Source organism: Suncus etruscus, chromosome 17 (genome assembly GCF_024139225.1).
Source record: "Suncus etruscus isolate mSunEtr1 chromosome 17, mSunEtr1.pri.cur, whole genome shotgun sequence".
Taxonomy (NCBI): Eukaryota; Metazoa; Chordata; class Mammalia; order Eulipotyphla; family Soricidae; genus Suncus; species Suncus etruscus.
Window position 1 is genome coordinate 76,368,870 of NC_064864.1, and position 15,433 is coordinate 76,384,302.

A 15,433-nucleotide genomic window follows, 5' to 3' on the forward strand; every position below is an offset into this window, starting at 1 on the left:
GGCAGGATTTGCTCCTGAAACTTGGGTTTATCGTTTTCCTCCTCAATAAATTCCCAAGTAAAGGAAATTTATTCCCACATGGAGTAAACATTTTTGCAAAGTAAGAATTAAGGGATGGGGCCAGAGCATAATTTTTCTTGTGTGCCACTCACCCAGGTTTGATCCCTGCATCCCATAGGGTTTCTTGAACCTTCCAGGAGTGATTTCTGATCACAGAGTCAGGAATGACTGCTAGGTGCTACTGGGTGTGGCCAAAAAATCAAAAAATAAAACTATATTAATTGAGGAATTGATACATGAGATTGCCATGTCCAAGGGCAGAATGAAGGCAAGGAGGAGATGGACAGGTGCCTGTTCCCCTATTTCACTCCTGTCTTAGCAAGTCCATCTTGCTCCAGGGTGTGGGATGATGGTGACGCACTAGTAAACCCACCCCAGTACCATATGCGGGACTAAGGGCAAAATTTGCGGGGAGAGACTAATGCAATCTGCTTCCTGGGCAGTACCTAGGACAGGAGCTACTCGTCTTTCTGCTGTTGTCAGCATGTTTTCCTTGTCACCAGGAAAGAGGCTGGAGCCCTCCATAGACACTCTCTGCTCTGTCTGACCATCCTCTCTGAGTTTGCTGAGTCATAGATTCTGGCCTGGCCTGGCCTGGCCTGTTTACTCACACACAGACACAGAACTAGAGACACTGGTGGAAGAAACCTCAAAGAAGGCTCCTCACCCCACAGAACAAGCCTGGGTGTCCCCAGAAAGACCTTAGCATCCAGATGTAGGGCTAAAAGAGACAAAAAGTGCTGAGCTGAAACCCTGGGAGTCATCACATCTCTCCATCACACATCCTTATCACAGAAGCTCAAAAATGTTGCTCTAGAAACCTTGACATTGTGGTGGAGCATTGCCCAGATTACCTCTGATAGATTAGCATCATGTTTCTCCTAAACAATAAAGCGTACCTGAGAGCCCTCCAAGGGGGTTCTTAATACTGAACTGTGGATTTCTTAGATCCATTGCAGAGAACAAATATTCTCATGAGCATTCATTCATTGGTTCATTAATTTCTCATTCATTCATTCTTTCCAAGCCCAGCATGTCTCAGTGACAGAGAAGAAGGTTCTTGTGACCTGGGGATGACCTGACTAGAGCCTATGATTCTTCAGGTAGACTCTAGGGTGCGTCTGCTTTCTGCTCACTCGCGAGACACTGAGTCAATCTAAAGAGCCTTAGCTGGTCTGGGCACACAGGATCCTGGGAGCTGCATTCCTGATCTTCCCTTCCTTTCTTCATGCCCTGACACAGGGCACCACCTCAGTCATTCTCTTCCACCCACACTCACGGAGCGTCTCTAACTGCAAAGACCTAGCAGATTCAGTGAGACCCACAGTCACCAGATCTTCCAATGGCCTAAAGAAAAATTTCTTTGCCACTGAAAATATTTCTGGGGACCAGGGTAAGAATATTTGAGGGAGAGTGGGGTACCTATTTTGTGCCACAACTTATTTTTTCTCCTTGCCACTCCCAAATTATATTCTCTTCTCTTTCCAAAACTCTGCAAACTTACAGTGAAGAGGGGTGGGTGGATGCCCAAGATCTGAGGGGGTGGGTGACAAATGCCTGACACCTGCCACAATTCTGGGACAGGGTGACATTCACAGCACCCTGGAGCCCAGCCTTTCTGTGCTCTACTCTTGGTGGCAGGGCTGTCTCCTGGGTGCCCTGCTCAATACACTGCCTATAGCACTTGGCTCACAGTCCCAGCTTAGTTCTGTTCTTTGCATCCCTGTGGGCTGCATTTGCTGAATCTTCTACACTCAGTGGCCTCTACTTCCTCCCTTCTGGCTCTTTCTGAAGCCCTGATGCCCTCACCTGACCTCCAAGCCCAACAAGTCTGACCTCCGCTCCTTCTCATGCTCCTGCCTGACCTTCCTCAGCTCAGACTGAAGGACACATCCACACACAAACACACACAGAGACACACATATAAATAAAAGCAGCTGGATTCATACCTTTGCTGCTACTGCAGCTCCTGATTTGTACCACCTTAGCCCTCACTGGATACCACTGTCTGCTACTTGGCACAGGCACTAATGCTGCTGTTTGTGCAGAAGGTGCAGGTGGGACCCTTGGTGACCTGCCATTCTACAACCCAGTGGCTTCAGCTCAAAATCCCTCTGATGTTGAGCATGCAAAGGTACCAGCAAAGATACCAAAGATCATCAATGCTGGGTCACATTGATTCAGCTATTTCTTTCCCATTAAAGAGTCTCTAAAATTGCATCATACCCAAATGGAAAATCACTAGTGAAGCCCCTCACTGGCTAGAGTGTGTAGATGAATGGATAAATTTTAGACTGGCCAATGAAAGAATGTGCACGTAGCTAGATAGGTAGATACCTGGATGAGTGGATGGATGGTAGACAGGCAGACAGACAGCTATAAGAGTACCTTTATAGCCAGTAGCTACTGTATGCTTTGGGGGCTACAGGGAAAGTATAGGGGATTCTTTGTGCCTTCTATGCGTCCAACCCAAGTTCAATCTGCAGCACCCCATATGGTCCTTGAACACCCCTAGGCATGATCCTTGGGTACAGAGCTGAAGTAAGCCCTAAGCACTGGTGGTTGAGGCCCCCAAACAAGCAAAGAACAATTTACTTTGAACCTTTATATCCCATCTACATTTAATACTTTACTTACCCACATTTGCTATAAACTCTTCTCACAACTATAATTCCCTCACTGGTATCCTGTGTCCAGTGTCCATTGGGTCTTTGCCACAAATTGCTATAAATAAAGACATCAGATTCCACGCCCATCTGACCTGGTGCGGCAGAGTTAAATCTTTGCCCAAGAGGGCTGCTGTCCTCAGATTCTCTTGGACACTCAGATATTTCCTCTAGCTCTGCCTCCTTTATGTTGGTGTCTTTTGCTGACTTTTTCTCATTTCTTTGAATTCTTAATTTTAGAGAACCATAGGCCAAGGTCCTTAGACCTTTTCTCTTTATAAAGTTACTTCTTTTGTGAACTCATCTAATTGCTTGGCCTTAAAGACCAATTACAAGTTGATGACTTTGAATTTGCATGTTCAGCCCAGACTTCTCCTTGAACCAGATGCCTGTCTCCGGGAAAGTTCAATAAGCAAAGAGTGAGGATGCAGCCAGTGTTGTGAAGACCAAACATCCAGTCTGTTTCCAGCCCATCTGGGTAAAGGGAGGGTAGAGTAAAAAGGCAACATATTCCATAGGTGTTAAGACACATACTTTGAAAGCAGCTGACCTTGAGCTTACAGTCAGAAGTGTCCCTAAACACTGCTGAGTGTGGCCCCAAAACCAATCAAACAGACAAAAAAGTGTAAGAAGGCATTTGACTAAAATTATTTTGGATTTTTTTTGCATATATTGTCCTCAGCAACAAAACAAAACAAATAAACTAAAACCTTCGGACTCTCTAAGTGTGTGAATATTTTTCTTTTTTTCATCTTTTTTTGACATATCCTCACTGCTCAGGGCTTATTCCAGGCTCTGTAGTCAGAAATAACTACTGGAAAGACTCAGGGGACCAGCTGAAGGGCTGGATATCAAACACTAGCAATTTCTCTCTGGCCCTGAAAATATTTTTCAAAATAAAGAGTAGCAAGGACGTGTGCATAACCCTACCCTTTCTGAACCCACCACACTGCTTGCCCAACCAAAGGCACCACTGACTCCAGATTAAGTCACAGCACACAGCTCCTCAGTGGTCTTTCCATCTGCGACCTTTGTCTCTCATCACTGCAGAATCTGTTCATGACAATCATCTTTAAAAGAAAGAAAACAAACCGCAGAGCTAAGGTGAAAGTACAACAATAAAGAGGGCTTGCCTTGCATGCAGCAGACCCAGGTTCCATCCCTGGCACCCTGTATGGTATTCAGAGCCCTACAGAAGTGATCCCTGAGTGCAGAGCCAGAAGTAAGCACTAAACACCACAGAGTTTGATCCACAAATCAAACAAACCAAAAATAATAACTAAATAATAACCACAAAACGTCAATCTCATTGTCAAGAGCCTCCTTTGGAAACTCATTTAATTGCAAGCCTAGCCTCATGGGACCATCCTGTCCTCCACTCTGTCCTCCACAAAAGTCACACAGGTTCTTTATCCTGCACTACTGGGCCATACTCACTTCAAGATTGCTCCCAAACCCTACAGCTTTACAGAAATGTACGTCTTTTCTGACAATCACTCATCTTTCATGTTCCTTTATACCTCATACAACAAGCACACCCATGCTCTCATACATGTATAGAGGTACATGCTCCTGAAATAGATGAACCAGTCATTGGCAAATACTAGCCTGTATCTACCACAGAGCTTCAAAGTTGCCATTTGGAGGTAGGACTCTACAGTATGACTGGTGCCGATGTCACATTCAAGGTCATCACCAATAACCTACTCTGGTCTGCACTCCCATGTAAAGGTGCCCTGTACCACTGCCCCCTTTTTTTTTTTACCTTCACAAGCACAAGAGATCAGACAGATCATGGAAATAAAGAAGGAGCAGAGAGATTCCCACTTACATGAAGTATGTGTAAAACTTAAGAAAGTAAACTACCCATCAAAACTTGGAAAAAGAGATGAGGAATCACTTCCTCAATAAAGACATTCAGATGACCAATGGGTATACAAAAAAATCTGCACCCTTCTCATAAGAGAAATACAAATAGAAAAACATTTCACACCAGTGAGACAGACACACATCAAGAACAAAACAACCAGTGTTGGCGTGAATGTGGGAAAATGAACACTACAAACACCTCTTTAACCATCAGACTGTCCTACTCACCTCCCTCACTATCAGTCTGTCCCTCCTCACTTCCCTTACCATTAAACTATTCTACCCACCTCTCTCACCATCAGACTTTACCTTCCTCATCACCAAACTGAAACTCCTTTATTACCAGACTGTTTCTTCCTCAAAAATCTGGTATGAGACAAAGCTGCCCTCTCTCACCACTCTGCTGAAAGTTCTTGACAGAAAAATATATCAAGGGGCCAGATCAGTGGTACGGAACAGTAAAGTGTGTTTGCTTTGCCAGTGCTAGCCTAGGATGGACTGCAGTTCGATTCCCTGGAGTCCCATATGGTTCCCCAAGCCAGGAGTGATTTCTGAGCGCATAGTCAGAAGTAACCACTGAGAGTCACTGGGTGTGGCCAAAAAAAGAAAAAAAAGAAAAAGAAATCAAGAGCATCCAGATAGAAAAGGAAGAAGTCAAGCTCTCACTGTTTGCAGATGACATGAAAGCCCCAAAGACTCTACCAAAAAGGTTCTAGAAACTATAGACTCATATGACAAAGTGGCAGGCTACAAAATTAACACTCAAAAATCAATGACCTTCTTATACATCAATGAAATGGAAGAAATGACATCAAAAAAATCATCCCATTCACATCAGTGCCCTACAAACTCAAATAACTTGGAGTCAATTTAACTAAAGAGGTGAATGACCTATACAAAGAAAACTACAAAACCCTGCTTCAAGAAATAAAAGAGGACACATAAAAATGGAGACAGGTGCCCTACTCATAGATTGGGAGAATTAACATCATTAAAATGGCAATACTCCACAGGCATTGTACAGATTTAATGCAATCTCTCTAAAGATACCTATGACTTTCTTCAAAGAAGTAGATCAAACACTCCTAAAATTCATTTGGAACAATAAACACCCGTGAATATCTAGAGCAATCTTTGGGAAAAGGAATATGAAAGGCATCACTTTCCCCAACTTTAAATTATATTACAAAGCTATAGTCATTAAAACAGCATGGTACTGGAATAAAGACAGACCCTCAGATCAATGGAATAGACTTGAGTATTCAGAGAATGTGATCCAGATATACAATCAATTAATTTTGATAAAGGGAGAAGAAATGCAAAATGGAACAAGTAAACCTCTTTAACAAATGGTATTGGCACAACTGGTCAACCACATGGAAAAAAGGGAACTCATAAATGGAATCACACACATCACAAAATATGGTGGCATTTCTTTTCGAACCTTAAGTTCTACTATAAAGTCACAGTGATCAAAACAGCATGGTACTGGAACAAAGATAAAATATCAGACCAATAATGGGTCAGAGTGTAATTCCAGTGACATACCCCCAAATATACGGTCAACTAATATTTGACAAAGGAGCCAAGAACTTGAAGTGGAACAAAGACAGTCTCTACAACAAATGGTATAGGAATAACTGGATAACCACATGTAAGAAACTAAAGATGGATCCAAACCTCACACCTTACACAAAAATCAACTCAAAATGGAGTAAAGACCTTGAAATCAGACCTGAATCTATAAAGTTCATTGAGGAAAAAAATATACAGAACACTTCAAGACTTATACCTCAAAAAAGTATTTGATGATGGAATGCCAATGGCAAGAATTATAGCATCAAACCTGAATAAATGGAACTACATCAAACTAAAACGTTTCTGCATGACAAAGGAAACCCTGGTTAAAACTAGAAGACAGCTAAGAGAATGGGAAAATTTTTTGCACTCATCATATAAAGCAGGGGTCTCAAACTCGTGGCCGGCAGGCCATTTGCGGCCCTCTGTACATTTTGAGGCCCTGCCCTAGAGGAATCTTTTTGTTTTGTTTTGTTTTGTTTTAGTTGTTTGGGTCGCACCCCCCAATGTTCAAGGCTTACTACTGACTTTGCACTCAAGGATCACCTCGACTTTGCCTCCTGCGCCCCCAGGTAAAATGAGTTTGAGACCCCTGATATAAAGGGTTGATATCTATGCTATATAAAGCAATCAGAATGGTTAGCTCCAAAAAGCCTAATAAAACCATAGAAAAATGGGGAGAAGACATAAATAGACACTTCTCTGAGAAAGACCAAAATATGGCCAATAGACACATGAAAACATGCTCACCATCACTCATCATTAGGGAAATTCAAATCAAGACAACAATGGGGTACCACCTTACACCAAGTAGGATGGCACATATCAAAAATAGCATGATCAATCTCTGTTGGCAGGGATGTGGTAAGAAAGGAACTCTCATCCACTGCTGGTGGGAATGCTGCCTGGTCTAACCCCTATGGAAAACAGTATGGAGGATGCTCAGTAAACTCAGAATTGAGCTGCCATATGACCCAGCAATCACACTTCTGGGTATCTAACCCCAAGATGGAAGGACATTCTTTCCAAAATATGTATGCACCCCACTATTTATCGCGACACTCAGCACCATAGCCAAAATTTAGAATCAACCTCGATGTCCAACAACAGATGAGTGGATCATGAAGATGTGGTATTGATACACAATGGAATATTACATAGCAGTTAGAAACAATATAATCATGGATTTTGCAGCAACCTAGATGGATTTAGAAAATATTCTGTTAAACAAAGTAAGTTAGAAGAAAGTTAGAGAATGATAGCACTTACCTGAAGTATTTAAAATATATACCATATATACGTATAATAATCCATGAAGAATCACAATGGTCTAGGGTAGAAACTCCAAACATTATAGGTGTCAGCAAATAGCAAGAAGTTTCAAATCAAGCAGTAGAGGGACAACACAAAGTCTTGACTATCTATTGTACCATAAAGAAACCATCAAAAACTAAACAGCAGTTTATAGTTAACAGGTAAGCAATCACCCTCTAACTACAAAGGCCTATAATAATATTCAAATGTATTTATCCACAGAACCAGGTACAGAATATGATTGGAAACCAGGGACTTCCACTGCAGTGATTACTAGCAATATGTTTAAATGCCTGAATTTTATAAGGCATAAAATAATCCTTCTGCTTCTTTGTCCACAGTGGTTCTTGGAAACATAGGGTGGACACCCTAATTTAATGCCTCGGTGCTCAATCATACTGGATACCATATACAGTGCTCATTATGACAATGTCTTGATAAAAAATACTCCAATTTATCTATTTCTTTTTGTTTTATGTCTTCTATTAGGAAGTAAAGCATATGATCATTCAGAACAATGAAATAGTCAATAGCACACCACAGACTTATATTACAGGTCCCAGTCATCGAATACGTTTCTGCAAATTACCATTTTCTTTTGTTTTTCTCTTTTCTTTCTCTTTTTTCTCTTCCTACTTTTTCTTTCCTTCTCTCCTTCCTTTTTCATCAATTCAATCTATGTTAAATAAAGCCCACACTGGCAGTTTCTTTTTAGTAAAGGAACCCTGATAAATAAGACGCAGCAGACGATACTTCATAGGGTAGTCACCTCTTATACTCCTCACTACCATATTTCTTAGTTCTCTAGATATGAAAACTGTCCTTGTCCTAATAAGCTCCAGCCACTATCTAACCCTGAAACCTTCACTTCACAAAGCCCACTTTTGTCATTGAAGTGCCTAGAAATTGGGAAACCTTTCAACTCTGATACTCTGGCCCAATTTTTTAACTTATTTTTACTGTATTAGCTTATCTTTCTTTTTCTTCTCTTTTATCTTCTGTTTTTCCTTTCTTTCTCTCCTAATTATTATCTTAGTTAATTATTTATTTTATATTAATTCAAGTATTTCTTAAGAGCTCAGAACCGGGCCCGGAGAGATAGCACAGCGGCGTTTGCCTTGCAAGCAGCCGATCCAGGACCAAAGGTGGTTGGTTCGAATCCCGGTGTCCCATATGGTCCCCCGTGCCTGCCAGGAGCTATTTCTGAGCAGACAGCCAGGAGTAAGCCCTGAGCACTGCCGGGTGTGGCCCAAAAAAAAAGAGCTCAGAACCATTCTATGAGGGTCAGGCATCCAACAACTTAAGAGTAGATCTCTAGTGTCTGTCTATATGTGAGCATAAATTTGTAGACAGTGTACTCCTCTCTGATTGCCAAACTTAAATGGTAAACAATCCATGCCTATAGTGTATATAACCCCTCTTATATATTATCCCTCCTCCCCCTTCAGAAATCCTTCTATCCTCTCATTCCCAAATCCTGATCCATTATTCCTCTTTATTTAACCCTCTTTACCCTCTTAATCCATTAGGTACTGAGACAGACCTCCTGCCCAAATAAACCATTACCCAGCTCCCAAAGTGAAAGGACACCCACTCAGTCCCACATCTCATGCCCTGGCAAGAAACTAAAAGTGAAAGAGAGAAAGAAAGAAAGAAAGAAAGAAAGAAAGAAAGAAAGAAAGAAAGAAAGAAAGAAAGAAAGAAAGAAAGAAAGAAAGAAAGAAAGAAAGAAAGAAAGAAAGAAAGAAAGAAAGAAAGAAAGAAAGAAAGAAAGAAAGAAAGAAAGAAAGAAAGAAAGAAAGAAAGAAAGAAAGAAAGAAAGAAAGAAAGAAAGAAAGAAAGAAAGAAAGAAAGAAAGAAAGAAAGAAAGAAAGAAAGAAAGAAAGAAAGAAAGAAAGAAAGAAAGAAAGAAAGAAAGAAAGAAAGAAAGAAAGAAAGAAAGAAAGAAAGAAAGGAAAGAAAGAAAGAAAGAAAGAAAGAAAGAAAGAAAGAAAGAAAGAAAGAAAGAAAGAAAGAAAGAAAGAAAGAAAGAAAGAAAGAAAGAAAGAAAGAAAGAAAGAAAGAAAGAAAGAAAGAAAGAAAGAAAGAAAGAAAGAAAGAAAGAAAGAAGAAAGAAAGAAAGAAAGAAAGAAAGAAAGAAAGAAAGAAGAAAGAAAGAAAGAAAGAAAGAAAGAAAGAAAGAAAGAAAGAAAGAAAGAAGAAAGAAAGAAAGAAAGAAAGAAAGAAATTACAACCATCACTCCTGCTGATTCATGCTATGCGGCCCTTCTTTTCACCCCCACCCAATGTGGACTGTTGCATGCTACCAGGCTCAGATCCAGAAGGATTTCCAGCCCAAGGACATTCCCTGATCCCTTACTGCTGCAAATCATTTCTCACACTCACTCAACAAAATCATAGTGTGGGATGGGAAAGTGCCCTGGATTTCACCACACACACACACACACACACACACACACACACACACACACACACACACACACACACGAATATCTCAAAAGACTTAAAGGTGATGCCTATATTTTCTCTTCAGGTTTAATACCTCTATAATAATACTCCTTAGTCAGTTTATTCCTAAATGTAAAGGTAGCCTTATCCATCACTTATTTTCTTTAATTATTTTTTCAAATTTATTTTTATTTATTTCTTCTATTTTTATATATTTTTTCTTTAACTTCACCTGTTTGGTTCTGCTTGTTATGAAAACCTAGAAGAAAGAGTGTTGCCTGGGATAAAAGCTCAGGTCAAAACCAGGGCACAGGGCTGGAGAGATAGCATGGATTTAGGACGTTTGCCTTGCATGCAGAAGGTCAGTGGTTCAAATCCCAACATCCCTATGGTCTTGGAGCCTGCCAGGAGTGATTTCTGAGCAGAGAGTCAGGAGTAACCCCTGAGCGATGCAGAGGTGTGACCCAAAAACTAAAACAAACAAACAAAAAGCACCAGGGCACAGAGCCTGTCATTTTTACCCCAATGCACAGCAATATAAGATGGTGCTTTTCCCATTTGCATAGGCACTCTAAAAAAGGGGTGCCTTTTATGCATAGAAACAAGTTCTTATCTACTAGGAATAAGAACCCATACATTTTATAATACAGGAGTGCCTCCCACCCTGAACATGTGTCATGTGGACCTAACTTAGACTCCAGGTGATTGGACAGCCCCCATCCAAACCAGAACCCCAGATCCCAGATGTAGAATTGACATAGTTCCCTGCAACAGCACCAGGAACCAAACTCCCCCCTGGGAAATTACTAATATCGCTTTGGACCAGCTTGCACCAATTTTGCTGACATCCTTACAATGAGGAAGCAGTAGCAACTTGATCTAAGAGCGGGTTGCCCTATCTCATCACCTAATGTCAGTGCTTCTCAAATGGTGGGGCGCACCTCCCCCCCGAGGGGGCTAGAGGCTCCGTAAAGGGGAGTGTGTTTGACTTCAGCAAACACTGTCATAACAAGCTAAGCCCCATGTTTATGTCTCTGTATGTCTCTGGAGCTGAGAGTTGCTGTGTCCTGCTTCAAACCTCGCTTCGAAAAGCTATGCATTGCAAAATGTGTTCATTGTAGCCACTAATCCAGACATCACCTCTGATTAAAAAATCAGCTCAAATTATTTTATATATTTTTGTTTTGCGGGTTAAAGTATTTTTAATAATGATACTATTTACAATTGCTGGGGGGGGCAAAGATGGGAACAATGAAGAACAGAAACATCAGTGATGGAGAAATACAGACAGATGTCAGGCAGAGAAAGCATTTAGTTGCTGCTTACCAGAGATGCGCAGAACCAAATCATGAGACATGGCCTCACACTGTGACAAAGAAGCCACCCTTGCTGCAGGGTGGAGAAGCAAATGACCTGATGTTCTACGGAGACTGGGAGACATGGTGATGGCCCTGAGAATTAGAAAGAAAATTTGCCTGAGATCCAGCCCACCCACTGGTTGAAGTTTTTTTTATTCTCTCATGAGGAAGGATACTTCTAGGATCCTTGGTCAGAGCACTAATAATGTCCACGAGGGGCCCATCATCTTGACCTCAATACCCACTCCAGGTTCCTTCTCCTAATGGCTACATGTCCAGCTTAGGATCCTAATAGGAATATTGTACAATGTTCCCATGATAGCAAGCACTTGACTGATTCAAAGCTTGGAGCTCATGTTATGTTTCTTTCTAAAGAACAGGGGCCAGGAGACAGGTCAGAGATCAGAGCAGACACCTACCAAGTGGTTGACCCAAATTTGATCCTGGCATTTCATGGTATCCTGAGCACACCTTGTGTAGGCCTGGCCCAGGACCACCAGGGAGACCCAGATATCCTCACATAAGGTCATTTATATGGAACAAAAGGACCTAGTAGAGAGAATCATCAGTGTGGCCCCATATCTCTAGAGTGTTGCTTAAGATCCTGCCTCCCAAGACCAAAGAATGAGGCACTCAGGCAACCAGAAAATATAAAGTCAATAAGCAGGCTTTGTGACTGTTGTGATGTCACTGGTGTGGATGTATTTCAGACTCCTCAGAATATGGGCACAGAATTTGGGAAGTCTTTTCTATATTAAATGTAGTTCAAAAGACCATCAAGAGAGGAAAACACCACAAGACACTTTGTTAGACATTTGTTACATGAGTGTAACTTAAGGACCTCACTTTAGACAATATCCCCTCTCTCTTATTCTACTCTGTTCTCCCCAGAATATTCTCCATTATCCTTCAGATTTTAGGACAAACATCATTTCTTCCAGTGATTCTAGTTTGGGTGCTTAAGATTGGGTTAGAATATGCAGGACATGTCTATTCCCCCAGCTGATATTTCAGCAATGGAAACAGGCAGAAACACATACAGGGAGATTCTCTTCAAGGTGTTCATCTCTTTTTCTTTGGCGTAGTGTAAAGACCATCATATCGTGATCAAGTGTTTTAGAAATTAAGTGATGGTGGGGCCAGAGTGGTGGCTCAGTGGTAGGGCATTTGCCTTGCAAGCGGCTGACCTAGGACGGACTGCGATTCAATCCCCCAATGTCCCATATGGTTCCCCAAGTCAGGAGTGATTTCTGAGCACATAACCAGGAGTAACCCCTAAGCATCACTGGGTGTGTCCCAAAAACCAAAAAAGTAAAATAAAATAAAAATTAAGTAATGGGAGCCAGAAAAATTGGACAGCAAATTGGGCACTCAATTTTCTCAGTTAACTCGGGTTTGATTTCCTAGCCCTGAGCACCAGCCAGATGTGATACCAAAACAGACAATCAAAAAACATCAAATATAAACATTTTCAGCATTTTCCCAATTATATTTTATTTTTGCTTGTTTGGGGGGGGGGCACATGCAACAGTACTCAAGAGTCACTCCTGGCTCTGCAATCAGGAATTATTTCTGGCATGCTCCCTATGAGGGACCCTATGAGATGCTAGAGATGGAACCTGGGTTGGCCACATGCAAGGCAAGCACCCTCCCCACTATGCTATCACTCCAACCCTTTCTTTAAATTTCAAAATCAACTTTGTTCTCCCAGATTCCTTTCATCTAAACTCCTTTTTAAAAGTTATTGATATCACATGGCATAACAGTGGACTTATATAGAGATGGGAAATTCTATAGCAGTCAATTTCACCCTCTCGCTTTCCCAAGAACACATAGTTAGAATTAAAAAAAGAAACATGAGCTCAATATGCTCATTTCTGATGGAAGAAAAAATATATATAGCAGGCGACATTCAACTCACAAGAGAACTTTCTGCGATGCAGGCTGAATTTCTTGTTTTAATCAGAACTATTCTAGACCTGGGTTGCTTTCCCCCGCCCCCTGATAATGAACCTATTACCAGAAATAGCGAAAGTTCTCTATGGCTGTAAGTGATGCCGGATTGGGAGTGATTTGGCACTAAAACGTTCTGCCACCGCATGTGAAGGCTCTGTGCTCTGCTGGTTCTGGAAATGCTGGTGGAACTGCTTCTGGGGCAGACATCAGAGGCTAAACAGCGTTTTTTTGAACCTCTTGTGAAGTGGCATTGTGGCTGTTCACACTCATGCCAGAGAAAGCATCTTGCTTTTAAGTTTTAAATGATTTTACTCTAGGATGCAGTGTGATTAGTTTTCTCTGGAAAAATCTTCCAATCTCTCAAGTTAATTTTACCATTTCAATCTCTTTCTGCTCCTTTTCCTTTATTTATTTTGTGTGTGTGTGTGTGTGTGTGTGTGTGTGTGTGTGTGTGTGTTTGGATTTTGGTTCACACCTGGCAGTGTGCAGGGCTTGCTCTTGACTCTGCTCAGAAATCACTACTGGCAGGGATTGGGGGGTCCTATGGAATGCTGAGGATCGAACTCAGGTCAGTGCATGTGAGGCAAATGCCCACCTGCTACATTCTTTCCCTCCAAGCCCCCTTTGCTTCTATTTTGAAGGTTTGATGAAGCATCTTTTAAAGAAGAAAATATGCTGATTAAAGGCATCTGCATCCTCTCCATTTCAGAAAGAAAAAGAGAGCAGAGATTCCAAGCTCATTAAAGCAAAATGCATCCCTCTCCCCCATGGTGGCTTAAATCCTCAGTGAGTAATTTCCCATTCAAAAGTAAATCTAGTGGCAAAACTTCTGTGCTCTGTATTTTTTTTTTAGTCTATTTGAGAAACAGTCACCTGCCCTTTGCCTTTCTTACTAAGGTCTCACATGTCATTCTTAACAAAAGAGAAGGCAGAATTGTGCTTATTTACTACTTAGCTTACTACTCAAAGGCAATACACAATTCATACCTGTGTGAGAAAAAAAAACTGTTAAATGTTGAAACCATCCAAATAGGATGTCAAATCTCAAAAAATAAAAAATGCAAAATCTCAAGCAAGTTCACCTGTTCTACCCCCAATCATGGGTAAGTTTCTCCTAAAGAAAGCAACTCAGTGAAACTTGAGAAGTGTTGAGTGTCAACCGGAATGACAAGCTCAGAGCAAGTTGGGTCTTGAAAGCCCCTATCAGTCCCTGGCCCTGGAGCGCCAGAAACCGAGCTGGGGCCAGCAGTCGATTCCTCTTCCCCATTCTTTCAGCTTTCTCCACATAACAGACTTGGGTAACCCAGAACTGGAGATCCTGGAAGATCCCAATCATGCCCCCTCCTCTTCATGCCCTGCCCATGGAGAATCTGGCATCACATCTAGCCCTGATCCCAAAAGTCAGAGCCGGGAGTGACCCCTGAGTGCCACCTAGTGGAACCCCAAGAAAATGTTTTGGGACAGAACCAGCATCCTGAAGATGCTGTGGGGTTTCTGAGAGTTCTGGACTTGACCTGCAAGGACCAGCTCTGGGGTATGCCGGTTAACTCATTCCCAGAGTTTCCAGAGTTCTGACCTCCTGCTTTCACGGGAAGCCTTGATCTGTGCCAGAGTCACAGTGGCCCAGCAAGCAGTCACCAACAGTGCTTGCTCCAGGCCCAGCACCAGTCCCAACCACGCACATGCCCAGGAGCATGGAAGTGGAGAGAGGAACCAGGGTTCCGCAGAGGGCACACTGTTCATCTGGGAGGAAGGGTGGAGCCCCACAGATGGCTGCACTGTGGGTGGGTAGGTGGGTGGGTCTGGAGAAAATTTGCTGAGAAAAGTTGACCAAGAAGAGTCAGCGACAGACTTACCACTCTCTTAGGTGGGATATAAAGAGACACAGTGGGCGCTTGCTGCCTGGTCCATGGTATCCAGACACATGTCTCTCCATCTCCCCTACTGAAGGGTGGACTTTCCTGCTTCCATACTTCCTCTGATTTTGGAGAAGCCTTTAGCTTTACTCTCTTTTGCATCCTTTCCCTCTGCTTCCTCAGTTCCTCCAAATAAAACTTGTTTTTACTTCCCTCAAAAAGGAACACAGTGAGGAAATAGCAAATGGCCAATGGCAAAGGAGCCTGAGAAGTGAGGAAGAGGGATGAGCTAGTGGTGAGTGTGATGCTTGGACATTGCAGGAAACTT

General features: G+C 42.0%; 1 protein-coding gene across 1 annotated transcript in view; it reads left to right on the top strand.

The window, feature by feature from the left end:
- The window catches only part of AGPAT5 (1-acylglycerol-3-phosphate O-acyltransferase 5), a 660,206-nt gene that overhangs the window by 348,441 nt on the left and 296,332 nt on the right, over positions 1-15,433 (top strand). The gene's annotated exons all lie outside the window — the stretch shown is intronic.